General features: G+C 37.4%; 1 pseudogene; it reads left to right on the plus strand.

Annotated features, from left to right (window-relative positions):
- The window catches only part of LOC118626164, a 112,717-nt pseudogene extending 98,808 nt beyond the window's left edge, over positions 1-13,909 (plus strand).
- Positions 13,910-26,997: the final 13,088 nt, after the last annotated feature.

The raw sequence follows: 26,997 nt of genomic DNA on the forward strand, positions 1-26,997 counted from the left end.
TGGAGTCCTCCTCACATGGCGCTTTTCCAGCTCACTCTTCTTTGTCATCTTTATGGATTGGGGTACAGTCTTCCTTCTCAAGGTTCTTAACCTCAATCACACCTACCAGTCCCTTTTGCCATATGAGGTAACATATTTACAAATACCAAGGATTAGGATATGGGCATCTTCACAGACAAGGAGAGTTATTGTTCTGCCTACTACATATATGTTGAATGAAAATGTCAGACTATAAAGTGATTAAGTTCTTCATACATTGCATGAACTTTATAAGATTTTATAACTACTTTTTTTGTGTGTCCTCACCCGAGGACATTTTTCCATTTTTCGTTCGGACAGAATGGGAAGGAAAGAGAGAGAGAGAGAGAAACATCAACGTGAAAGGGACACATCGAGTGGCTGCCACCCATACGACCAACCAGAGCCAGAGCCAAACTGCAACCGAGGTACGCGCCCTTAGCAGGAACCGAACCCGGGTCTCTCCAGACCGCAGGCCGGCGCTCTAACCACTGAGCAAACCGGCCAGGGCTATAACTACTTTTAAAATTTGTTGTTACATCATTTTGGTTCCCTGTAAGGAGCAGTCTTATTGTAATTGGCAGTGATACCCTTAAAAACAAAAAATGAAAGTGTTCCACTTTAGAAAATTAAATGATAAAAGCACTCATTAAGCACTAAGATGACCCAGAAACTTTGGGTCAGTTGCATCACTTCATTTAATTTTCACAAACCTAATAAATGAATACAAGTTTTGGTTTTCTTTTTAATCCTCACCCAAGAATTTTTTTCTTTTTTCTATTTATCTTCAGCTTGAGTGGGAGGGAGAGAAAGGGAGAGAAACAGAACCATCAACATGAGAGGGACACATGGACTGGTTGCCTCCCACACGACCAGGCTGGGGACAAACCGCAACCGAGGTACGTGCCGTTGGCTGGAATCGAACCCTCAACTCATTGGTCCGCAAGCCAACGCTCTACCACTGAGCCAAACCAGCCAGGGCTGAACACAAGTATTATGTCCTCATTTTACAGATGAGGAAGACAAATTTTAAATATTTAATAAATCTCCTAAATTTATACAGCTAGTTGCTAGTTGAGAAACTGGGATTCAAAACCAGTTCTGACAAAGTCCAGAGCAGAAGTATCTGCCAGGGAACCATGCCATGTGACACGGAAGAGGTTATTTAGGAAACCCCAACGTTAGACCTTGGCTGAGTCTTGGAGCTAATAATGCCACAAGATGAAACAGATGAGTTCTAACTACCAATAGAGAAAATAAAGAATGCTCTGTGGCCTGAGAAAATTTAAAAAAGGAACAAATGAGGCAAGGCTGAAACTGGGAGTGGGGGGTGGATGAAAGGAGTTGATTTGCGCATGAGAAAGGACCTAGTAACTGACTTCTGCCCCTCTACTGAAATTTTATGTGTGTTACACTTATTGTCATTTAAAAACCTTCTCAGCATTTCTTTTCAATAGTATTATTGAGGTCTAATTTACATACCATACTAGTCACCCCTTTAAAGTGTACAGTGCAGGGGACAGCAGCATTGCAGCAGGATGCAAAGACTCCTTCGTTCCCCTTTTAAATCTACAACAGGTCAGATAACTAATTCAGTGAAGGATCTCAAATTCAACACACAAGCACATCTGAAAGATGCACGCATCAGGACATCTGAAAATGGGGAGGAGAGGCAGGATGGGAGGAAGGACAGGGACAGTGGCCGCAGGTGGAGTTCCACACCACTGCCGCCACACAAGCATGGTAGGGTTGAAAGGCCGGGCTGCAGCCCTCACTGCAGCCTACAGTGTAAGAAGGGCACAGCATTGTTCCTCCAGGAAAAGGCCTCTCCATGCCCCTCTCCCTGTCATGCAGACCCTGAAAGAGACGCTGGGAAGCCTTCAACAGGGCAGGGGACAGAGCCGCGAGACTGTGGACTTGACTCACTGCCACACCAATCCCAGCAGAGCCCAGGAGAGGCCATGGGGGGGCCTCCAAAACCTCAGTGAGCCCAGCGGCCACTAGTGAAATGAAGGCAGCGCTGTGAGGTAACAGTTCTCACTTGCTCACCACATCCCCCCACCACAGTGGTAGTGTCCCGTAATCACAGTGGGTTTGTCACAGAGGACATTCCAGTGGGTTTGCAACATTTTCTTTAACTAAAACGATGCCAGTAAGCTGCAATCACAGAGGCACAAGTTGTGCACGTATGAAAAAACAAACACGTGTGCTCTCACCATGTACTAGAAAACAAGGAGCGTACCACACCTATCAAAATGCTGCGTTGTTAAGAGCAAAACAATATCTAAGCAAGAAAAGAGTTCATTACCTCAGCTGCGCAGGCAGAGAAACCTGCACATTTACCATGAGTAACCACAGTTAATGGAAACACAGAAAGAAAATAAAAACTCTCCAGAAACCAAACTCAAAATCATGCACGACTGTGACTTACATTTAAAATTTCAATTATGAAGGTTATCAAGATACAAAAAAATTCAGAAAAGCAGTTCAGTGGGCTCAAGACTAAAATAAATTCACAAAAGGAGTACTTTACCAAGGAAACTATAAAAAGAACCAAACAGAAATTCTGGAGCTGAACTCAGTGAATTCAATGAGGAATGCATTACAGGGCATTGAAATTGAGCAGAGCAGATGTAAGAGAGAATTACTGAGCTTAAAGATAAAATACAGACATTGTGAGAATGATCTGACCCCATTAGAAAGAGCAACATAAGGATGATGGGTATACCAGAAGGAGAAAAGAGGGAGAAGGAAACGGAGAGCCTCCTCGAAGAAATAATTCATGAGAACTTCCCAAGCCGATAGAGTACAACTGGACTTTAGCATTGAGGAAGCAAACACAACACTTAATTATATAAACACAAAAAGATCTCCCCAAGACAAATTTTACTCAAACTATCAAAAATTAATGACAGAGCTCAGCCGGTGTGGCTCAGTGGATTGAGCGGTGTCCCATGGACTGAGAGGTGCCGGTTCGATTCCTGGTCAGGGCACATGCCCGGTTGTGGTCTCAATGCCCAGTAGGGGGCGTGCAGGAGGCAGCCGATCAATGTATGTCTCTCACATCAGATGTTTCTCTCTCTCTAAAAAAAATCAATAAAAACATCTTTTTTAAAAATTGTCAAGGTATCCAGAAAAAAAATATATTGTAACCCACAAAGAAAACCTCATTAGATTATCACCAATTTTATTTCACTGGAAACATTACAAACCAGGGGAAAAAATGAAAGAAAATATTCAAAATATTGAGAGAAACCATCAGCCAAAGATAATTTATCCAGAAAAGTTATCTTTTAAATATGAAGGAGAACCAGCCGAGGCGCTGACTGTGCGGCCGCGGGCGGCGGGGTGGCGGGGGCCCCTCTGCTGGCGCAGGAGGACCAAGCCTAGAAAACCTGACTAACGGGGCAGAAAATTGCCACTTTACTTCATAATAGGATATTAAAACTTAATTATGACATAGAAGTTAAAGGGGGAAGAGGCATTTAAAATAACTGATGCAATTTGGTAATGAAAGCACATCATAAAAAGAGTATCTGTGACAGTCATAAAAGGGGAGGGGGAAAATAATCACACGTATAGGTGAATAAAGATGAGAGGCAATCAGAAGAAAAAAAGACTATTGTCTGTATGAGACATTTACTATAAACCTAATGGTAACCAACAAAATAAAAATCCAGAGCTGACACATGAAGCATAAAAGGAAGAAGAAATGGAGAAAAAATTACAGAAAACTGCCAAAATAAAATAGCAGACAGAAACACAAGGGAAAAGAAAAAAATGTATATAAAAAGCAACCAGCCCTGGCCGGTTTGGCTCAGCGGTTAGAGCGTCGGCCTGCAGTCCCGAGAGACCCGGGTTCGGTTCCCGCTAAGGGCATGTACCTTGGTTGCAGTTTGTCCCCGGCCCTGGTTGGTCGTGCGGGTGGCAGCCACTCGATGTGTCCCTTTCACATCGATGTTTCTCTCTCTCTTCCTCTCTCCCCCTCCCACTGTACCTGAACAAAAATAGAAAAATGTCCTCAGGTGAGGATAAAAAAAAAAAAAGCAACCAGAAAACAAAACGTAAAATGACTGTAGTAAGTCTTCACATCTCAGTAATTACCCTTAATGTAAATGAACTGGAATCACCAATCAAAAGACGCTAGCAAATCAAAACACTAGCAAATCAAATATAAGAATACATTAATAGGAACAAACATGATGATCAAGTGGGATTTATTTTAAGGATGCAAAGATAGTTCAACATTCACAAATTAATCAATGCTATACACCACATTAATAAAATAAAAAATTGTATGATCATATCAATAGATGAAAAAAAAGCATTTGACAAGATTAAAAAATCTATTTGTAATTTTTAAAATGCTCAGTAAAGTAGGAAGAGATGGAAAGTACTTCAGCATAATAAAGGCCATATTTGCTAACCCTCAGCTAACATCTTGCTCAATTATGAAACACTGAAAGATTAGGAACAAGACAAGGATGCCCACTCTTGCCAATGTTGTTTAACATAGTACTGGAATTAGGCAATTAGGCAAGATATAAAAGGCATTCAAATTGAGAATGGAGTCATAATACTGCCACTATTTGAAGATGACTTGATTCTATATATAAACAACCCTAATTACAACACACACACACACTCACACACACAAAATATTAAAAACAATAAACAGAGTTAAGCTGCAGGATTCAAAGTCAATTACACAAAAATTCATTGTATCCTTAAATGGTAACAACAAAATATCAGAAAGAGACATTAATTGAAAATCCCATTTAAAACCACAACAAAAAGAATAAAGTACCTAGAAATGAACTTAACAAAGGAGATGAAGGACCTATACACTAAAAACTATAAGACATAGTTGAAAAAATTGAAGAAGACATAAAGAAATAGAAGGATACCCTATGTTCATGGTTTGGAAGAATTCATATTGTTAAAATGGCCATATTACCTAAAGTAATATACAGATTTAATGTGATTCTTATGAAAATCCCCATGGCATTTTCCATAGAAACAGAACAAAAAATTTTTCAAATTTGTATGGAACCCCAAAAGACCCCAAATAGCCCAAGGAATCCTAAGAAAAGAAAAAAAAAACAACACCAGAGGTATTACACTTCTTGACTCTAAACTATATTATAAAGCTCCAGTAATCATAGCTGTATAATATTGGCACAAAAACAGACACAAAGACCAGTGGAACAGAATTGAGAACCCGGAAATTAACCCAGAAATAAATGGCAACTCATTTTCAACAAAAGAGCCAGAAATACAATAAAGTAAATAAAGTCTCCTCAATAAATAAGTTTGGGAAAATTGAAAATCCACATACAAAAGAATGAAATTAGACTTCTATCTGAAATCATACACAAAAATTAACTCAAAATGAGTTAATGACTTGAATATAAGACCTGAAACAATAAAATACATATGGAAAAAAAAGAAAATATAGGCACTAAACTAATGGACCTTGGTCTCAGGGTGGTTTGTGAACTGGAGCCTAATGCAAGAAAAGTAAAAGCCCAAAATAAATGGATGGGACTACATCAAACTAAACAGCTTCTGCAGAGCAAACAAAACTATCAACAGAACAAAAACAGCCAACTGAATGGGAGAAGATGTTTTCACAGGGTACCTCTGGTTAAGGATTAATATTCAAAGTATAGTAATAACTCAACAACAAAAACAAATAATCCAATGAAAATGGGCAGAGGACCTGAACAAATGCTTCTCCCATGAAGACATACAAATGGCCAGCAGATATATGAAAAGATGCTCAACATTACTAGATATAAGGGAAATAAACATCAAAACCACAATGCAGTACCACTTCACAGCTGTTAGAATGGCTATAATCAATAAGACAAGAAATAAGTGTTGGAGAGGAAGTGGAGAAAGGGAACCCTCATTCACTGCTGGTGGGAATGTATATTGGTGCAACCACTATGGAAAACTATATGGATGTTCCACAAAAAATCAAGAATAGAGCTATTATATGACTCAGCAGTTCCTCTTTTAAGTATCTACTCAAAAAATTTGAAAACACATATTTGTAAAGATATGTGTACCCTTATGTTCACTGTAGCATTACTTACAATAGTCAATACATGAAAATAACCTCAGTGTCCTTTGATAAGTAACTAAAGAACTGGTACATACATACAATGAAAAACCACTCAGCGATAAAAAAAAATGAAATATCACCATTTGTGACAACATGAACAAATCTTGAGAGTATTATGCTAAGTGAAATTTCAGTTGTAAAAAGACAAGTACTGCATATATTATTTCATTCCTAGGTGGGGTATTAAAACAAACAGCAACAAATGAACAAACAATACGAAGAAAGAAACATAAAAATGAACTCCAGTACTGACAACAAAATGGTATTAACCACAGGGGAATGGGGATGGGAAGAGGTGGAGGGGGATGAAGGGGCTCAGTGTGCACATGATGACGTAAGGAGATTAGACTTCAGGTAGTGAGCACACAATAGACTGTATAGATGTCATATTATAAAGTTGTGCACCTGAAATTTATTTAATGTTATTCACCAAAATTATCCTAACAGATTTAATTAACAAAGTGTGGAATTGTGCAATCATTATCCCATCTAGTTGTAGAACATTTTCATCACCTAAAAAAAAACCCAGTACCCATCAGCTGTCACTCCCATCCCCATCATTTGGGCAGTATTGACATGTGTAAAATATCACAATTTATGAACATGAGATTAACTTTAATTTGTCTCTTGTTTCTTTCAACAGTCTAAGTACATGTATTTTGTCTCCTCGGTTACATTAATTGCTAAATATTTTCTTCTTTTCAATGTTATTGTAAGTGGAATTGTTTACTTAATTTCCTTTATGAAGTGTTCATTGTAAGTGTATAAATAGCAATTTCTTTGTGTTGATTTTATATTCTGCAACTTTGCTGAAATTTTATACTAGTTCTACTTTTTCTTTGTGTGTTTGTATGTGTGAATTCTTTAGGATTTTCTACATGTAAAATCATGCCACCTGCGAGGAGAAATAATTCTACTACTACTTTTCAAATTTGAATGTCTTTTTTTCTTGCCTAATTTCTCTGGCTACATTATGAATTGAATCTCCCCTCCCCAGCCCCTACCTCCAATCAAGTTCATATGTTGAAGCCCTGATCCTCAGTGTGATGGATTTGGAGGTGGGGCCTTAGGGAGGTAATATGCTTATGAGGGTGAAGTGGTCATGAATGGAGTTAGTGCCCTTATAAGAAAAGACACGAGAGAGATGGTCTCTCTCTCTCTCTTTACTGTAAGGATTTGCAAGAAGGAGGTCATCTACCAACTGTAGAGAGCGCTCATCAGGAACTGAATGGTCCGGCACCTTGATCTTAGATTTCCCATTATCCAGAATTGTGAGAAATAAAGGTTGGTTGTAGTTTATGGCATTTTGTTAAAGCATCCCAAACTGAATAAGACTGGCCAGAACTTTAAATACTGTATTGAATAAAAATAGTAAAAAATGAACATTCTGGCCTTGTTAATAATTATTTTAAAATTTTTATTGAATTTATTGGAGTAACATTGGTTGATAAAATTATATAGGTTTCAAGTGTACAATTCTATAATACATCATCTGTATATTGTATTGTGTGTTTCTTGTTACTAATTTTAGCTTTTATTTTTTCCACCAAATATGAGATTAGCTGTGTGTGTTTTTTCTTATGTTGAGTTGTTTCCTTCTATCCCTAGTTTGTTAAGTGTTTTTTATCCATGAAAGAGCATTGACTTTTGTCTAATGCTTTCTTCTGCATCAGTTGAGATGCTTGTTTAATGTTTTGCCCCTTCATCCTGTTAGTGTGGTGTATTACATGACTGATTTTCACATGTTGAAACATCTTTGTACTGTAGAAATAAATCCTACTTGGTCCTGGTGTGTAGTCAGTCTTCTTTATATGCTGCTGAATTCAATTTGATAGTATTTTCTTGAAGTTTTTTTTACATCTATAGTATAAGGAATATGCATCTATAGTTTTCTTTTCTTGTGATGTTTTTGTCTGGCTTTGGCATCAGGACAATGCTAACATCTTAGGATGAGGGAGGAAGTGATCCCTTCTCATAAACATTTTGAGTTTGAGACTTGTTTGGTGTTATTTCTTCTATAAATGTTTGGTAGAATGTACTAGAGAAGCCATCTGGTTCTTATCTTTTCTTGTAGGAAAGTTTTTGATTACTGATTCAATCTCCTTATTAGTTATAGGTCTATTTAAATTTTCTATTTCTTCATGATTCAGTCTTGATAGGTTGTGTGTTTCTAGGATTTTGTCCATTTTATCTAGGTTATCCAATTTGTTGGCATACAGTTGTTCATAGTGCCCTCTTATAATCTTTTCTATTTCTGTAGAATTGGTAATAATTCCCCCATTTTTATTTCTGATTGTAATCATCTGAGTTTTCTCTCTTTTTGGTCTTAGTCCATCTGGCTGAAGAGTTGTCAGTTTTATTGATCTCTTTGAAGAAAACTAACTTTTGTTAGTTATTGATTTTTTTCTATTATTTTCCATTCTTTATCTTTGTTTCAATCTTTATTATTTCCTTCCTTTTTCTAGCTTTGAGGTTAGTTTGTTCTTCTTTTTCTAGTTCCTTAAAGTGTAAATTTAGATTATTGACGTAAAAGCCTTCTTTTTAATGTGAGTATTTACAGTTATACAATTTTCTCTCTGCAGTACATCCTATAAATTTTGGTATATTAATATTTTCGCTTTTGTTCATCCCTATGTATTTTCTAATTTTCTTTGTGATTTCCTTCTTGAACTCTCAGTGGTTTAAGAGTCAACTGTTGAATTTCTACATATTAGTAATTGTTCTATTTTCTTCTGTTATTGATTTCTAACTTCTAGTTAGAAAAAGATGCTTTGTATGATACCATTTTAAAATCTCTAGAAATGAGTTTTGTGGTCTAACATGGTCTTTCCTGGAGACTGTCCCCTGTGCACTTGAGAAGAATGCACATTCTGTTGTTGTTGGGTCAGTGTTCTGTATATGGCTGTTAGATTCAATTGTTTTATTATGTTGTTCAGGTCCTCTACTTCCTTACTATTTCCTCTATACTTTCTATCTGGTTTTCTCTCCATTATTGAGAGCAGAGTTTTGAAATCTCCAACTATTATTGTAGAACTGTCTTAATTCAATTATGTCCATTTTTCTTCACATATATTTTGAGGGTTTGTTGTTAGGTATGTAAATGTTTATAATTGTTATATCATCTTTGTGTATTGCAACTTTTATTAATATATGATACCCTTTTTGTCTCAGGCTTTTTTTATTTAAGCCTATTTTGTATGATATTAGTATACCCTCCCCAGCTATCTTGGCTACTGTTTACACAGAATATCATTTTTCATCCTTTCACTCAAACGCATTTTTTCTTTGAATCTAAAGTGAATCTTTAGTAGACAGCACATAGTTAGATCATTTTTTTCAAAGTCCATTCTGCCAATCCCTTTTCATTTGAAAGTTTAATCCATTTAGATTTCAACTATTTACTGAGAAGGTAGGACTTTCTCCTGCCATTTTGCTATTTATCTTCTGTGAGGTTTATAGTTTTCTATGTCCTACATTTCCTGAATTACTGTATTACTTTGTTGAATTTAATTGAAACATTTTCATTAGTTTCTCATTTTCTTCTGTGTATTCACTATAGCTATTTTCTTTCTGATTACCCTGCAGATTACATTTAACATCCTAAAGTTATTAAACATATACTAGCTTGAGTTTGAAAGCATACAAAAATCTCTGCTTGTATATAGCTCTGTCCTCACCCTTTTATTTATTGATGTCACAAATGATATACATTGTGTGCCCCAAAACAACAACTAGTAATTGGTTTTCTATGTATTTGTCTTTTAAATCTGGTAGAAAATAAAAAGTATGGTTACAAACCAAAATTACAATAACAAGTTTTTTTTTCCCACAAGTTTTTTATAATTGCCCGTGTATTTACTTTAACTGGAGATCTTTATTTTTTCACATGGCATTTAGTTCGTAGCATCCTTTCATTTCAACCTGTTGGATTTTATTCAGCATTTCTTGAAGGGAGTTCTAGTGCTGACAAACTCCTTCAACATTTGTTTCTGGGAATGTCTTCATTTCTCTCTCATTTTTGAAAAAGAGTTTTGTTAAATATAGAATTCTCAGTTGATAGTTTTCTTCTTTCTTCACTTTGAATCTTTAACCCACTGCCTTCTGAACTCCAAGGTTTCTGACGAGAAATAATCTGATAATTTTATTGGGGTCCCTTTTTTGTAATAAATAACTTCTTTCTTAATGCTTTCAATATTCTCTTTTTGCCTGGTTTTTAACAGTTTAATTACATATCTTGTCTTGGCATGAGTCTCTTTGAATTGATCCTGCCTAGAATTTGTTAAGTTTCCTGGGTTTGTAGATTCATACCTTGCTTCAAATTTGGAAAGTTTCCGGCCATTATTTCTTCAAATATTTCTCTGCCCCTTTCTAGCTCTCTTCTGCTTCTGGGACTCCCAAAATGGGTATGTTGATTTTGTTGTTGATGTCCCACAGGTATTATAGGTTATATTAACTTTTCTTTAATGTTTTGTTTCTCAGACTTAATAGTTTAATTGTCCTTTCTTAAAGTAGACCAATTCTTTCTTCTGTCTGCTCAAATCTGTTTTTGAATCCTTTAGTAAATTTTTTATTTCAATTTTACTTTTAAACTCCAAATTTTCTTTTTGTTCCTTTTCTGGTATTCATGTCCTTCTTGATATTTCTATTTTGTTCATACATCATTTTCCTGACTGTCCCTGTCTTCTTTTAGCTCTTTGAGTATTATTACAGAGTTGTTTTAAAGTCTTTGTCTTGCAAATCTGTCATTTGTTCTTCCTCAGGAATTGCTTCTGCCGATTCATTTTGTTCCTCTGAATGGTCATACTTTACTGTTTCTTTCTATGTCTTATGATTTTCTTCTTTCTATGTCTTACGATTTTCTTCTTGATTTTCTTGGACATTTGAAACTTATAATGTGGTAACTCTAGAAATCAGTTATCTCTTTTCTTTAGGGTTTGCTGTTTTCTTTCTTTCTTTCTTTCTTTCTTTCTTTCTTTCTTTCTTTCTTTCTTTCTTTCTTTGAAAGGCAGACAGACAAATTTTTTAAATATTAAGTGCATTACATACCATGCACTCTGATCTTCCCATGTGACTTTTTATTTCTGGAAACTATGAAATGGGATAAGACCTTTTCCTTATATTAAAAGTGAAATTATATAATAAACCTTTAACATTTGCTAGAATATTTCCTGAGACTTTTTCCATTTCCTCAAATTTGCAAATATCTTTGTGTTATAGCAATTGATGCTGTCACAAAGAATAATGCTTTTATTTATTTATGATGATAAACAGAGTACTACAAAACCTAAATAAAAGTTGTGCATTGATCCATGAGTAAGCACACAGATAAATTAAGTTACTTGGTCTTATACATGAAGTGGAAATGATTAAAATTTGCCTGAGCAAAATTATACACTATTACATGTCAAAGAATTTGGGGTCTCTCAGGTTGAATCCCTGAATTTCATAGTACTGCATTGGACCATAAATGGCATTGTTTGTTCATTTTCTTTCTCTCTCCCCTCCCTTCTCTCTCCTTCTCACCCTTCCTCCTTCCCTCCCTTCCTCTTCCTTTCTCTCTGAGTTGTTTATTTAGAACAAAACTTGTCATTGTGTTTAATGAAAAAAGTCATGACAGCCTGAATGATAGAGCCCTATATCCCTATATAAAAACAACAGTCAAGTACCTTCCATGTGCCAGACACTGAGTTCTTTACACATTTCATTGCTCTGCCCATGCAGTATAATCATAGACACTTAGGACCAGGCTCAGGCCTGCTGAGTCAAAGGTTGGTGTCTTGGTCTCATACCTACCTAACTAGCCATTCTTATACATATTGTTTAATTCATATCACTGTGCTAGGTGGTAGTTTGCCCCCGGCTACACCTGAGGAGACTGACTCACTCTCCCAACTTGCCAGGATGATATGGCTGCTGAGTGGAGGAAGCATGATTTAAACTCAAATTTGTTTCACACTATAGTCCTCATTCTTTCCACTATAATAAGTTAATGGTTTTTGTATTCCAAATACTACAAAAATTTAATCTTTGTAGGGTTGGCTTTTTCTATTTCCAAGATTATTCCATAGTATCCTTGGCTGTACAGTGTGCTTTACTTAAATGAAAGAAATATATTTTCATGGCTAGCAGGGAGGAGACGTCAGGCTGCCTCTGCCATGATCCCATGTCACTGGTGGTGATGGGCAGCTGGACTGCTGTCTGCCTGACTTGGTGCTGGTCATCTGTGCATTTTAACCTGTTAACCGAGAGGGACGTATAAATACGTCAAACGTTGCATACAGTAAAAACGGAATTCCCCAGTTAACAGGTTAAGCATCCTTATGAAGAATGGCTGGAAAACAATGGATGGAGCATCTCACCTTTTCATATAAGATGGGAAACTGCTGATTTCAAACTTGTCTTTTACAGTCGTGGGTGGTGGAAAGCAAGGATACTTTACCAGTGGTTCGATTTCAGAATGGTGTTTGGCATAATTGCCATCCTAGCTCTTTTTTTTCCTTTCTCCTGGGGAAACACTGACATGGACTTTAACACAAATGATGACTGACTCTTCCACTTCTTATTCTTTCTCTTCTTTTTCCTCCTTTTCCTCTTCTTCTTTGTCTTCCTCCTCCTCCTCACTTCACAGTGAATAGGTGCTACAAGTTGTTCTTCCCGGTGTAAATTCACCCATCAACCAATGAACCTACATATTAGCTGCAGTCCTCATTAGCAGTGTTGTGCATGAGACTGGACCTGGGACAGCAGCTATTAGGGAACGAGCTCAATTTAATGTCTTTAGGATTTCTCTCTTCATTATCCTGGAGCACTTGTTGGTCTTTTCACCACTGATTTGCAATGTATATCACCAGACCAGAGGTCACAGATACTTTATGCATGTATTTGGGATAATTCTGTCCTTGCACTCCTGAGTACTTGAGTTCTTGTTCTCTTCTTGTGATGCTCTTGCCATGTCTTTATACTGGAGTTGGGGTGCTTATTACTGCAGTTGCTGAAGACTCACATGCCACTGGATCCAGAGGACTCTTTGTGGGAGATGTTGTCATCCATCTACAGGATTGTCCTGTTACTAATGTACAAGATTGCAATGAATGTCTAGATACTATTACCTATGAACCCCAAATTGGTTACTGCATAAGGTCATCACCTTTACCGCAGTTAAACTTCTCAATTAGAGCATATGAATGGCTGGATGGTTTGACTGAATGCTGTAACAATCAAAGCCTCACAGATGTGTGCTTTTCCCACAGAAATACTTTTAATAAGCATTTGCATACATGCCTGCCTGCCCAAAAAGCAGTTGAAGCCACCCAAGTTTGTGGAACCAATAAAGGTTGTAAAAAGGCTCAAGTTCAAGTTTCTGCACAATACCTTCTGTGTAAACTCACACTCACTTCATAAAAATGAAACACCCACTTCAGATCAGTGTTTTACACAGGACCTCCACTGCAACGTCACTACACAGTGAGCATCACCAGTTTCATCCCACGTTTTAACTTTCTAAGCACAGATCTTCCTGTAGTTGTGGGACATTTGTCAAGTACCTGGCTTCCCTCTCAGAAGCTCTGGCCATTGCTAATGTAGTGCCCTGCTTTGCTTTGGATGGACAGTGGATTTTAAACTCTCTCCTGGATGCCATCCTTACCTCAGTAATTGGAGACAATGATGTGAAAGATGATAGGATTTTCCATCTTCCTTGGTGGCAGTATATGTTTGGCTGCCAACGTGACCCCAGGACTCTGAATAGTTACAGCACAGTAATACTTGCACTCATCTGACAGAGTCTCTGAGTTACAATATGCAATACTGAAAACCATTACTTGATATAAAATATAAGGTGTTTCCTTAAAATTTCATGTACACCAACAAATTTAAGTTCCTCCTGTATCCAGAGTGTGCAGACTCTGGCATGGGGATAAACAGAAGAAATGCAAAGTATAGTCCTTAAATACCTTCTAGTTTCAAAGACTGAGCTCACAAACTGCAGATGCTTGTGGAACAATTTCTCAACAAGTGCAGGTTCTTGTTAAGCCATTGTGTGTGACTACATACCATGTCACAACCGTCTAAAGGAGAACAGAATTTGATGGAGTTACTTGGGGAAAACTTCTTGAAAAAGCATTATTAATCCAGATTTGAAGGAGACCAGACTTTGGCCAAGTGGTCAGGTGAGCATTTTCTTGGCCTATATCTCTTACCCTTTGTCTTGTTTAAAAAGCATTTTAAAGTTTAGCCCAGCCCGTGTGGTTTATTAGATTGAGTGTCATCCCATGGACTGAGAAGTCCTGGTTCAATTCCAAGTCAGGGCAAATGCCTGGGTTGTGGGCTCGATCCCCAGTAGGGGGCGTGCAGGAGGCAGCCAATCAACGTGTCTCTCACATCAATGCTTTTCTCTCTCTCCCTTCCTCTCTGTCTTAAAAAAATTGACAAAAATATAATGCTGTATTGCTTTGTCCTCTGACAACTGAGGTCTGATTGCAATTAAATTAATAAAATTCTATCAAAGAATTTCTGACAGGAAAAGGAAAGTCTTTGTCAAATGATGCCAAATAAGTGAACAAAGTAGGAGGTAGGGCCTACAGTGTCTTGAGACACTTTGCCCCACAAGAGTTCCCGCCGATAACGCGCCCTGTCCCCTCGAAGCAGCACTTAGTCCTGACGTTCAGAACGCGCTGCAGGAGTGGCCGCCACTCGCGGCACGCGGGCCGAGGCGGGGCGGGTCGAACCTCAGAACTGAGCTGGGTCTTCCGACAGATCACAAGACGCGTCACAGGACATCTGCGGTCCTGGGCACCACTCCCCACAGAGCTGTGAAGCGTGGAGCCCTTCCAGGGTTGACATTTTCTTTTGTACTGCTGAGGCCTAGCTCCTAGTTTCTTGTCTTCAAGAAGCAACTACTGTGCCTTAAATTCTAAACCATGCTGTCCTCTCCAGCCGCTCCCATGTTTCTCTGTGTTGGGGAGTAGCACAGCTGGTCCTTGCTTTCCAGCTTTCCCCTAAGCGACCCCGCGGGTCCACGGAAGAACTGGTGGTGCAGTGAGTGTGGAGTGAGTGCAGAGTACGACATGAACTCGCCAGAGCCCGGCACTGACTCTGTGCTTGCGAGGGCGCCCCAGCTGGAGGTCTTGCGGGCGCCTTGTGGCCCGGGAGGGCTGGGAGGCCTGGGAGGGCTGGGAGGCCGCAGGCCGCTGCGAAGCTCTGGGCAGGCTTTTCCTCGGTGACAAACACGTCCTCTCTCGTGCACGCAAGAGCACGAACAGGCGTGTATCCGACTCCTTCACTGAATGGGGTATTCCCTGGGGTTCACCTTTTTCAAATCACCGAGTTGCTGTTCAGGCATGAAAACTTTTAAATCATTTTTAACAAACTCTTTAGATTGTATTACAAATCTGCCTGTTTTCTTAAACAGAAATTATGTATTGAACATGATTTTAAGATTATATTAATGACTCAAGATCATCAGTTATTAGCACTACTAAAACCGTACAAATTATCGGTTTATCCCAGGAAAAGGGCATTTGTTCTGTTTGTGGGCAGATTGTAGGCAGACAATCACTCAGCATCAAGGTGTAGCAGAGTCAAGTGCAGGCCTGTTCAGGTAGAACTTGGGGAATGCAATGAAATACTTGTAAAATTAAATTGATTACATGAACTAAGCAGCTTATTAATGAAAAGGTTGTATATATGCAAGTCCGTTTTTTAAAAACATAAAAAATTAATAGAGTAAATATTACTCACTAATTTCTTTTTCTGGGTGAAATAAAACAAACAAACAAAAAAAACTCATAATTTTCTTGGAGCTTTTAAACATCTTGGTCTGTTTCTCCGCAGGGTCAGGATTTGGGAACCCCTCTATAAGAGTATTGAGCAGATCAGTCTCATTTGTACACACTTGGCCTCATCATGTGAGGACAAAATGTTATGTGTTTTCTTCAACCATAGTCCTCTTTGCCACCCTGACACAGTACACGAGACGTCATAAATACTTAATGAATGTGGTTGGATAGATGATGTTTAGTGTTATTTATAAATTAGCAAAGCATGTTTCTATTTAGGTAAGCTATGAAAAGTACTGAATGTTTTCTGTAGATATACGTTATCATAAAAAATACCTTGGTATCTGTGTTCCCAGAATATTATCATATTAATGAAAATAATCAGTTTTAGTTTCTGTAGAGCAATTAGAAAAGTGAATTATTTTGAGGACTTGAAGAAAGTGTTCTTTCTGTTGTCACTTTGTTCAACAGTAAAACTTTATTCCCTGTGTCTCTACATTGTTTACATTTTTGAGGATTTTTAAAAATCACCTACAGTCCATAAAAAATGTGTATATTCTTTTCAGCACCTCAGACTGAAAACACAAGGTTAAACTTCACCTTCTGGTAGTCACTCTGTAGGTCACTGTCTGTTCTCAAAGCAGGTTGCAAGCACATGATTCGCGGGCTGCCTCTTGGCCACCAGTCTGTCCTCTGGTGTTCACTGGGGATCTGCGCACTGATGGTGCACAGATATTTTTCTATAAACCTTTGGACTGAGTTGTAATTCATTCTTAGGATTTAACTTGAAGACACCATAGTTGCTGGCATCTGACATTTAGCAATAAAGAATAAATATGTACCAGCATTCTATGTCTTAATGTAAAAAATATCAAAATTTTCCTTTTTGTAAGTACCTCTTTTATTTTTCTGATTCCTGTATCTACCAGCTCCTTCTTCATTTCTCTGATCCCTCCCCCCCAGTTTTATTGAGATACAATTAACATATAACATTGTATTCATTTTAGATATACAACATTTGATATATGTATATGTTGTAAAGGATCACCACAATTAGTTAACCTCACATAATTAGTTCACCTCACATAATTAGTTCACCTCACATAATTACAAGGTTTCTTGCAATGATAAATTTTAATCTACTCTCTTAGAACTTTCAAATATGCAATCAAGTATTTTTAACTATACTCACTATGCTGTACATTACATCCCAAGAACTTATTTGCTTTATAACTGGAAGTTTGTAACTTTGACCACCTTCACTCATTTCTCCCATACCTATTCCCTGTTTCCTTGAGCTCTGCTTTTTAGATTCCACATATACATAAGGTCATACGGTATTTGTTCTTCTCTGTCTGACTTTCTTCACTTATACCCTCAAGGTCCATCCACGTTATTACAAAAGGCGTAATTCCTTCTTTTTAATGGCTGAAAAATATTCCATATATAGATTCTTCAACCATTTATCCATCGGTGGACATGTAGGTTGTTTTCATGTCTTGGCTATTTTTTTTTATTCTATTATTAAGAGTATTACAGATGTTCCCCCCCCCCTTTTTCCCTTTGCCCTCCTCTACCCCTCTCCTGCCCCATCCCAGGTCTTCACCTGTCTATTGTCTGTCTCCATGGGCTATGCATATAAAGTATTTGATTAATTTCTTCCCACTGTCCCTCCCACCTTTCCTTTGAGATCTGTCAGTCTGTTGCATGCTTCCATGTCTGTGCCCTTATTTTGTGCATCAGTTTATTTTGTTCATTAGATTCCACCTATAAGTAAAATCATGTGATATTTGTCTTTCTCTGACAAATCACTGGCTTATTTTACTTAGCATAATAATCTCCAGGTCCATCCATGCTGCCTCTTCTTTTTTTACAGCTGCACAGTGTTCCACTGTGTAAATGTATAACCGCTTTTTATCCCCTTATCTACTGACAAGCACTTGGGCTGTTTCCAGATCTTAGCTATTGTAAATAGCGCTGCTATGAACAGAAGGGTGCATATATTCTTTCTGGTGAGTGTTTCAAGCTGCTTAGGATATATTCCTAAGAGTGGGATCACTGGGTCAAATGACAGTTTCATATTTAATTTTTTTGAGGAAACTCCACGTTTTCCATAGTGGCTGCACCAGTCTGCATTCCCACCAGCAGTGTACTAGAGTCCCCTTTTCTCCACACCCTCACCAACACTTGTTTGATGATTTGTTGTTGGCAACCATTCTGACAGGTGTGAGGTGATACCTCACTGTGGTTTTAATTTGCATCTCTCTGAGGATTAGTGATGTTGAGTATGTTTTTATGTCAGTTTTTATATCCTTTTTGGAGAAGCATCTATTCAAATCCTTTGCCCATTCTTTAATTAGATTGTTTGTCTTCCTCTTGTTGAGTTGTATAAGTTCTTTATATATTTTGGAGAATAACCCCTTATCAGATGTATCACTGATGAATATGCTCTCCCATACATGGGTTCCCTTTGCATTTTGAGTTGGAGGGATCACAATACCAGGTATAAAACTATACCACAAAGCCACTGTAATCAAAGCAGCCTGGTACTGGTACAAGAGCAGGCATATAGATCAATGGAACAGAACAGAGAACCCAGAAATCAAACCATGCCATTATGATCAATTAATATTTGACAAAGGAGGCAAGAGCATAGAATGGAGTAAAGACAGCCTCTTCAATAAATGTTGTTGGGAAAATTGGACACATACATGCAAAAAAAAAAAAAAAATAGAATTAGACCACCAACTTACACCATACACAAGAACAAACTCAAAATGGGATAAAATAATTTAAGGTAAGTCACCAAACCATAAAAATCCTAGAAAAAAAGCAAACGTAATATAATCTCAGACATCTCACGTAGCAGAATTTTCACCAATACATCACCTAGGGCAAGAGAAACAAAGAAAAGAATAAACAAATGGGATTACATCAAACTAAAATGATTCTACACAGCAAAAGAAACCATCATCAAAATGCAAAGGGAACCCGTGTCTTGACTATTTTTAAAATGCTGCAGTGAACATGGTGGGGCAGCTATCTCTTCAGGACAGTACATTTATTTACTTCAGATGTTTACTCAGAATTGCTTGATCATATAGTATTTCTAATTTTAATTTGGTTTTGAGAAACTTCTATACTGTTTTCAATAGTGTTTGCACTAATTTACATTCCTACCAACAAACACAAAGGTTCCTTTTCTTTACATCCAGTATTTGTTTCTTGTCTTTTTATGGCAGCCATGCTAACATGGGTGAGGTGATATCTCGTTGTGATTTCGATTTGCATTTCCCTAATGATTAGTGATGCTGAGCATCTTTTCATGTACCTGTTGACCACTTGTATGTCTTCTTTGAAAAAACAACTATTTCCTTGGCCCATTTTTTAATTCAGGTTGTCTGTTTATATGCTATTGAGTTGTATAAGTTCCTTATATTTTTTGGATATTAACCCCTTGTCAGATATATAATTTGCAAATATTTTCTCTCCTTCTGTAAGTTGCTTTTTCATCTTGTTGATGGTTTTCTTTGATGTATAGAATCTCTTTAGTTTTATGTAGTAGTCCCATTTTTTAATTTTGCTTTTGTTGCCTTTGGTGTTAAATACAAAAAATTATGGTGAAGACTGATGTCGAGGAGCTTACCCTCAATGTTTTCTTCTAGGATTTTTATGGTTTTAGGTCTTATATTCAAGTTCATCTATATTCATTTCCCCCACCACCATATTTATAACCCACTTTGAGTTGATATTTTTGTATGATGTAAGATAGAAGTCCAATTTCATTCCTTTGCCTGTGGCTGTCCAGTTTTCCTAACGTCGTTTATTGAAGAAACTACCTTTTCCCCAATTTATATCCTTGGCTGTTTTGCTATAAATTAATTAATCATATACGCATGGATTTATTTCTGAGCTCTCGATTCTTTTTTTTTTTTTTAATCCTCACCAGAGGACATCTTTCCATTTTTTGCACAGATAGAGTGGGAGGGAGAGAGAGGAAGAGAGAGAGAGGGAAACATCAATGTGAAAGGGACACATCGAGTGGCTGCCACCCACACGACCAACCAGGGCCAGGGACAAACTGCAACGGAGGTACATGCCCTTAGCGGGAACCGAACCCGGGTCTCTCCGGACCGCAGGTGGATGCTCTAACCGCTGAGCCAAACCGGCCAGGGCTGAGCTCTTGATTCTTTTTCAATGATCTATGTGTCTGTTTCTATGCCAATACAATACTATTTACATTACTATAGTTTAGTAACATAGTTTGAAATCGGGAAGTGTGATGCCTCCAGCTTTGTTCTTCTTTCTGAAGATTGCCTTGGCTATTTGGGGTCTTTTGTGGTTCCATATAAATTTAAGAATTATTTGTTTTATTTCTGTAAAAACAAAAAAAGCCACTGAAATTATGATACGGATTGTATTACATACATAGTTATGGGCGATATGAACATTTTAACAATATTAATTCTTCCAATCCATAAAAATATAATATCTTCTCATTCGTATGTGCCTTCTTCAACTTCTTTCACCAATGTCTTATAGTTTTTAGTGTACAGGTCTTTTACCTTCTTGGTTAATTTAGTCTTAGGTGTTTTATTTATTTGTTTGTTGGTTTATTTATTTATTCATGTATGTATGTATTTATTATGCAATTGTAAATGGGATTGTTTTCTTTTTTTTCCAAAAGCAAAAGTTTATTTAGAAAGTCGCAGAGATAGCAGAAGCAAGACATGGAAGAAATGAGCCAGTTGGGCTGCATGGGCTCAGGAAACAAGCCACAGAGTCAAAAGAGGGCCTGTGGAGCCTAGGAGAAAGAAAGGCAAGGGTAATGCACCTAGGGGAAGGAGACATAGAAAGGCATGGGCATGCTGCAGAGAGAGGGAGAGTGAGGAGAGAGAGAGAGATCCTAGGTTTCTTAATTTTCCTTTCTGATATTTCATTGTTAGTATATAGAAATACAATTGATTTTGCTATATTGGTATTGTAGCCTACAACTTTACTGAATTTTTTAATAAATTCTAACAGTTTTATGGTGAAGTCTAGAATTTTCTATATATATGACTATGTTATTTGCAAATAGAGACAGTTTTACTTCTTCTTTTCTGAATTGGGTGTCTTTTATTTCTTCTTCCTTCCTAGTTGCTCCAGCTAAGACTTTCAGTAATATGTTGAATAAAACTGGAAAGAACAGGCATCCTTATCTTGTTCCTAATCTCAAAGGAAAGGTTTACAGCTTTGCTCCATTGAGTTTGATGTTAGCTGTGGGCTAGTTGCATAGGGCCTTTATTATGTTGAGGTGCTATGTTTTTTCTGTTGTTGTTGTTTGGGGGGGTTCTCTGTGCTGGGGACCAGTCTTAGGTATAAAGTTAAGGCCTTCCCAGGTCTTTTCTGAGCCTGCACTTTTCTTTTTTTTCCTTTTTTCCTTATTGCTTTTAGAGAGAGAGGAAGGGAGAGAGAGATAGAAACATCGATGAGAGAGAACATCAATTGGCCGCCTCCTGCATGCCCCTACAGAGGATCAGGCCCACAACCTGCGCATGTGCCCTGACTGGGGATTGAACCTGCGAGCTCTTGGTGCAGGGGTCAACGCTCAACCACTGAGCCACACCAGCCGGCCTTGAGTCTATACTTTTCTCTGGGCATGTGGGATGACTTCCTAAATTCCCCCATATACACACTTTCTTTGAATATCCTGATCCTCAAATTCCAGCCAAGCTTGTATCTGAAAGTACAAGCCTCAAAGAGACTCCATGGTTCCAAACAGGTCAGACAGGGTCTGCCGAGAGAATTGCTGTCCGGATGGGTTCCGAGGGCTTCCTGCTCCACCATCTTCCCCGACGCCTGCCTGTACCGACTTTTAGAAAAACTCCGCATCAAAGGCACACATATATATATAATTTATATGCCTCATAAAAATAAACTTCCCATGTATTTTGTATATTTTTGTGTTTTATAAAATTAAGTAAATATAAAACATGAAAACACTAAAATCAGAATGCAATGTTCTTTCAACAAGACATTCCAGTGAGTATAGTCTGTGATTTGTTGTACGAGTTCACACGTTAATAAATGCACTGTGTTGATTCCCCCTAGTGAACTTACCAGTTGAGTCTCTGATACAGACCCACTATCTAGAACCTGTCATGCAGGTAAGTAGTTTTCAGGGTGACAAACTGACAATGGTAAATCTGATCATTTCTCAAGTACTAGTGTGAAACCTTATTCACACACTATATATTTTTTGGTAGAGTCATCACCAGACATTCCTTGCATAGGCACATTAATATTAGTCCTCATCAAATGAATTATACCAGATAGGAACATTAATTTAGTGAATATATTTCAACATCATTTGAAAAAACTTCTGCCACTGCTTTGTGTTGGCCATTATTACCACACAATCAAACCATGACATAGCCATATAATCACAATTTTCATTTTTAAATGTCCTTCATCCATGCTTACTTCTTTAATGTAAAAAACATCTCTTGGTGAAAGGTCCATCTCATAATTACCATTTCTCTGAGAATAGTCCCCAGTACACAAAGGTAGACTTCCAGGGTTAGGCCTTTTATACATTAAATGTCCCTGACCTCAGGGTCATAATTGATCAACCCAGGGGTGGGCATCTGACCTAACCACAGCCAATCAAATAGTTTCTCCCAAGGATCTAAAATCTGAAAGTAAAAATCCAGAGATGAGGAATCGCTGGAGTCAGGTTATTGCAGTACCAAGGAAGAAACTTTACAAACACCTGCTACTCAGATCTTTGGAGACATGCTGGGTATTTCTATTCTGATTCTCTGTTGCTTTTATTTTGTCTTTGATTCTGTGAGATAACCCATTGTACACTATCTGCCCCAAAACCCTACTTTGTCCTTCTGTGCTTAAAAAACCCAGATATTTTCACTGATGGTTTCATGAGATGACATAATTGCTCTAGGAGAACTGCAAGAACTAAGTTCTGCCAACAAATCAATGCAGGAGCAGATTCTCTCCCGCAGTCTTCAGAGAGAAATGCAACCGGCCAACATCTAAACTTTACCCCAGTGAACCCATGTCAACCTCCAACCTACAGAACTGTAAGCTAATAAATTTGTGTATTTTGTTTTGTTTAATATGTTTTTATTGACTTTTCAGAGAGAGGGGAAGGGAGAAAGAGATACAAACATCAATGTGAGAGAGAAACATCGATCGGCTACCTCCTGCATGCCCCCTAGTAGGAATTGTGCCCTGACCAGGAATCAAACCAGGACCTCTCAGTCCATGGGACGATGCTCAGTCTACTGAGCCATACCTGCCAGGCAAATTTGTGTTGTTTTAAGTTTGAGGTAATTTGCTGAAGCAGCAATAGAAATCTAATACATACATATATCATTTCAGTACATTCAATTTTTCTCCCCTAGAACCAAAACAATATTCAGTAATTGAAGAATTTAGGTTCATAAAATTAAACCAGTATAGTCTCTGAATTAGAAAGAAAATATGCTTTCCCAAAATTCTTGAATACGTGCCTGGCTGTGCCCAGTATTATCTTTCCTTTGGCACTCCATACTCTAAGACGAGGACACTTTTCCATTGCTATCTGTTGATCAGAACTAGATCTGAAGCTGTGGTTCCTCTTTGTTGCTTCCTCCACCAATCACATGAACTCGGCCAAGCAAAGACATACTTAGCAGATGTTCTTCTTTTAGCAGAATTAGAATCACAGTAGATGTATAGAAATGTAAGTATATGAAATAAAACACAAAAAGTTCTATTCTGTGATTCTATTAATCAGTGCAACATATGGAAATTTTGTTAATACTATTAAAATTAAAAACAATTTTCTTATTCAAAAAATAATTGTAAGAATTCCATGTGGGGTTGTTCCGTGATTATCTTTAACAAAATACATAGAGTTCACATTACAGAAATGGTTACGCGGTGGTGCTCTGCAGTCCCACTGCCTGGGTACAAACACCACCTTCCACTTACTCAGCACATAACTAGGGGGTTACCCTCTTAACTCCAGTTTTTGATTAAAATGGGAGTATAGTACTTGACTCATAGGACCATAAGCATTAAATAAGTTAATACATTTAAGGTACTTACAAGAGTCTTGGCCCATACTAAATACTTCATAAGTGCTATTATTTATTATTACTCAATGACCAACTTATTAAAAACATATTTTTAAGTGGATATCTCAAGTATCTTCAAAGAGCTTGATCACCCTGAATTGACAAGACTATTTCATTTCACATTTGGCAAAACAGTAGCTTTCCTATTGACTAGGATGCTTTTAGCTGCAAGTGACATAAAACTCAAGTAAACGTGCTTAAAGCATAAGAAAAATTTTTTTTATTCAACAGTGCTAGTTCCTTTGCCTTTCCATATAAGTTTTAGAACCAGCTCAATGATTTTTACAAAGAATCTTTCAGGGATTATAAAAATGGGCTTGTGTTAAATCTATAGATCAACTTGGGGAAAATTTGACATTTTCACAACATTGGGTCTTTCAATTCATGAACATGGTATACCTCTCATTTATTTGGGTATTATATGATTTCTCTCATCAGTGTTTTGTTCATTTTAAATACACATACCTTGCACATATTTTATTACATTTACATCTAAGCATTTCTTGTTAATTGGCACTATTGTAAAGGGTACTATCTTTAAATTTTTAAAAATTCTATGTTTTCACTGTTATTTTATTTAAAAAAAAACAAAACTGTTTTGTTAAAAATGGTTTATGCCCTGGCTAGTTTGGCTCAACAATTAGAGCATCAGCCCACAGACCAGAGAGGCTCTTGGTTCCCACTAGGGGCACATACCTCATGTGTGGTTTGTCCCCGGCCCCAGTTGGGGTTGTGTGGGTGGTGGCCAGTTGGTGTGTCTCTGTCACATCGATGTCTCTGTCTCTGTCTCTGTCTCTGTCTCTCTCTCTCTCTCTCTCTGTCTCTTTCTTTCTCCCTCTCTCTGAAAATAAATGCAGGATTTTAAAAAATGTTTTATAAAAAATTATATATATATTTTATATATATATATATAAGTTATATATATATAAATCTTATTTTCTGTGGCCTTATTAAATGAACTTCCTAGCTCTAGAAATTTTTTGTATATTATTTGTGATAATTATGTCAACTGCATTTCTTCTTTTCCAATCTATATTCTTGCCCCCTTCCCCTCTTCCTTAGTGCATTGGCTAGCAGCTTTAGTGTGATGCTGAATAGGATTGCTGAACATCCTTGCCTTGTTCTTGATCTTAAAGGGACAGCATTTGGTTTTGCACCATTAAGTATGATGTTACTAGCAGGTATTTAATAGATTCCCTTTCTCAAGTTGAGGAAGTTCCCTTGTATTCTTAGTTTGCTGAGAGTTGTATTAGAAATGGTTGTTGGAATAAAAAAAAAAAATTCTGGATCTATCCAGAGGGTCCTTATTTTCTCTAGTCTATTGGTGTGATGAATTATTTTGTTTGATTTTTAATATTGAACCAGCATTGCATTTATGGGATAAATTTCAGTTGCTCATGATTTATTATACTTCTCAAATATCAGTGGATTTGATTTGTTAGTATTCTGTTCAGAATTTTTACATTTATATTAATGACAAAATTGATCTGTAGTTTTCTTTTCTTGTATTGCCTTTGTCTGGTTTTGGTACCAAGACAATGCTGGCTTCACAGAATGTGTTGAGAAATGTTTTCTTTTTCTGGAACATTCTGTGTAAACTTGGTACTACTTGTTTATTAAGTGTTTGAGATATATTACTGTGAAGCCAGTTGAATCTGAGAGTGTTAAAAACTTATTTTTGTGGTAAAATATACATAAAATTTACCATTTTAAACACATTTAAGTGGACAATTTATTTATTTATTTTTAAACTTTATTTTTTAACATTTTTATTGCTTTTTTAGAGAGAGAGGAAAGGAGAGACAGACAGAAACATTGATGTGAGAGAGAAAGATGTATCAGCACCGTCTGCATGCCTCCCACTGGGGATTTGGCCCACAACCCGGGCGTGTGCCCTGACCAGGAATCAAACTAGGACCTCTCAGTCCACAGGACAACACTCAATCCACTGAGCCACACTGGCCAGCCTTTAACTTATTTTTTATGAGTTACATAGGTATCTTTGTTCATTTACATGTTAGGTTTCTATTAACTCTATTAAATGTACAATTTAGTTAATACAATTATATATAATGTGGATAATAAAAATTAAGTACATTCACAGTATTGTGCAACCGTCACCATTATTTATAAAACTTTTTATCATCCCCAATAACTCCTGAATTCTTCCTTCTCCAGTCCTTGGTAACCATTATTTCACTATGAATGTGCCTATTCTAGGTACCTTATATAAGTGGAATCATATAATAGTTATCCTTTTATTCTGGCTTATTTCACTTAGCATAATGTTTTTAAGATTCATTGATGTGTCAGAGTTTCCTTCCCTTTTAAGTTTGAATAATATTCTATAGTATGTATGTGTGTGTGTGTGTGTGTGTGTGTGTGTGTGTAATTATATGTTGTTTATTCATTTATCTGTTGATGACATTTGGTTGTTCCTACCTTTGACTACTGTGAATAGTGCCGCCGTGAACACTGAGGCACAAGAATCTGAGTCCTCACTTTCACTTCCTTCGAACATATAGTCAGGTATATAGCATTTGTTCCTAGAAATAGGATGACTTTTCTTCTAGGTAGTTAATTCAGGGAGCTGACTCAGTCTGGTCAGGAGTCTAAATAAATTTGGGTTTGGGTTACCTTTAATGGACCACTGGCTTCAAATTTATCTGGTATTACATTGGGCTTCGGGTTGGAGTCTAGGTCCTAGAGAGTATTCCTTAATGTTTCTGCTGTATTCTTGGCTTTGGGTCTTCCATGTTCGGTCACATCACAGACAGATTTTCTCTCCAGGTTCTTGTCTACCATGCCCAGTGGTAGGCTACTGGTGCTTGTTGCTTAGTGCTTGCTATCTTTGTTGTGGGAAGCGGAGAATTCCTTGTTTCTTGGTCTAGCTTCAGTCTCAAGCAGGCCCTGTGTACTTGGGACTTCAGGGTTGAGATTTCCCCTTCTT

Source organism: Molossus molossus, unplaced genomic scaffold, assembly GCF_014108415.1.
Source record: "Molossus molossus isolate mMolMol1 unplaced genomic scaffold, mMolMol1.p scaffold_m16_p_12, whole genome shotgun sequence".
In the NCBI taxonomy this organism is placed as follows: domain Eukaryota; kingdom Metazoa; phylum Chordata; class Mammalia; order Chiroptera; family Molossidae; genus Molossus; species Molossus molossus.